At 35.0% G+C, this 2,186-nt stretch overlaps 1 pseudogene; it reads right to left on the bottom strand.

The window, feature by feature from the left end:
* Positions 1-82: 82 nt before the first annotated feature.
* Positions 83-185, bottom strand: LOC111734461 (annotated as a pseudogene).
* Positions 186-2,186: the final 2,001 nt, after the last annotated feature.

Here is a 2,186-nt window from a genome sequence, read left to right as displayed (position 1 = left end):
TCAGGATGGACCTCAGTAAGCAGTGGTGTTTGAATAATGACTCGAAAATGGTGAAGGAGCTTTTATTTATTTTTATTACTTATGCCTACAGCACCTGGTCTTCCTAGGTGGTCTCCCATCCAAGTACTAACCAGGCCCGACCCTGCTTAGCTTCCAGGCTTGTTCAGGGTGGCATGGCCATTGACCAAATACTGCGGCTCCAATGGGGCGCAAAGCCAGGAACTTCTGCGTGTAAAGCAGATGTGCTAACCGCTATACTATGTCTGAACCATGTCTGAAGGAGCTCTTATTTAACAGCAGCAACAACACATACTTTTTAAAAATAAGAAGCATCACAAATTTCTCTTCACCCAACCTTTTTTGATGTTAACCTTAGATCTACAGGTCAGCAGTTTTACTATTCTGTTCTTTTTATCTTCATTTATATTGCTTAAATACAAAATTGAATTTATTATTATGTAATCATTTTCTGAATTTTTTTCTTTTGTACTAAATGAAGTTGAGAGAAATATCGAAGACATGATGCTCTATTTTAAATTGGGAAAGATATATTGATAATCTTTTTCTTGTCAATTAAAAAAAAAATGTCCCTGATGTGCATAGCATTTTTTTCATCTTTGTTAAGAGAATGTAGCATGTAAATTGTATAAATGATACTAGCAGCAATAATAAATATTAATTTAGGGCTTATCATATACTGGTAAGATCTTGGGCTTAGTATTTACATTACTTTTGTAACAAAATCCTTAGAATAATCCTGTAAGATTGCACTAATTATCTCCATGTCACAGATAGTTAGTAAATAACAGACTAGGATTCTAATCCATGTTGGTTTTAATCCAAAAATTTAGTTTTTAACTTGCCACTGTTCCCAAGTATGTACAGCACGGCAGTGAAACACAAGATCATTTTGGAAGGTACAGACATGAATATTTTTTTATTTAAGAATTATGTATCTACTTTAAAGCATTCTCACTAGATTTCAAGAGATGTGAGGGAACTGATCAAAAAAGAAAGGACTCTAACATTTGGAATGGTGATATCTGGAAAGATTTGGAGAAAGCTATACCTCAAAAGTACCCAGAAGCACTGATGTCTTCTCTCTTACACCTTGAGGAAGTAATCCTAACCCCTGACTTTGCTGGAAAAAGCTAAACATTTCTCTTAAGAAAGTGCTGTCTTTAAACTAGTTATCAGAATATGAATTTACAAAGTCTCAAGGGTAAAGCGATAATTTAGATTATGAAAAAAAGTTAAAACCAGAATAGACTAATTTATATTTTAAAAAATCATATTCATTTATGCATTCAGTGCAATAATTACTTGTCAGAAGCTACTGTGGTAAGGTACCATGTTAGATCCTGATTCTTTGATTTCAAGAAGATGGTATAGGAGGAAAGTCAGAAAATAATCCACTAATTTCCCAGCCAATATAAAACAGCATTTGTGACATATACTTTCAGGGAATGGCCTGCTGGTTTCTGAACAGCTATAATAAAAGAAGTGGTTTGATACATTTAGTGGAAAGGTTCCCCTGATGGGAAGGCATTAACCAGGTAGAGAGGCAAGGCCCAGCATTGCAGCCAGGCAAAATAGCATGTGCACATGCACAATGGGGGTGGGTCTAATGCAAGGAGGAGGGGCTTGCAGAAGGCCACCATGGCTAAGGCGGAGTGCAGTGGGAGCCAGCAAGATACAGTACAAGACTAGTTTTGTTAAGAAGCTTTGCCTTTAGGAAGGAATCTTATTTCTTCTTCAGATTTCAAGTAACATTTTAATTGCAATGTGTTTAAGGTTACTTTTTATTACAAGCAATCCTAGTTTTCCTTTTACAGTAGTAATATTATTTTTTATTTTATAATCAATATTTAAAAATAAAATGAGCTTTAATAATTTTGTAATCAATATGAATACAAATGTACATAGATCTTGAAAAAACTGTGAAGGTGGTATGGACATGACTTAAGTTTGAGAAATATACTAGACCAGTGTGGCAAATTATGGTCCTCACTACCTGCTTTTATAAATAACATATTATTGGTACATAGCTGCATCCATTCATTTTTTATTGCCTGTGGCTGCTTTTCCCTACACTGGCAGAGTTCAGCAGTTGAGGCAGAGGCATTACAGCCCCAAAACCTAAAATTTTTATTATGTAGCCTTTGACAGAAATAATTTGCTGACCC

Source organism: Pteropus vampyrus, unplaced genomic scaffold, assembly GCF_000151845.1.
Source record: "Pteropus vampyrus isolate Shadow unplaced genomic scaffold, Pvam_2.0 Scaffold1328, whole genome shotgun sequence".
NCBI classification, from domain to species: Eukaryota; Metazoa; Chordata; class Mammalia; order Chiroptera; family Pteropodidae; genus Pteropus; species Pteropus vampyrus.
This window is presented reverse-complemented; position numbering and strand designations above follow the sequence as displayed.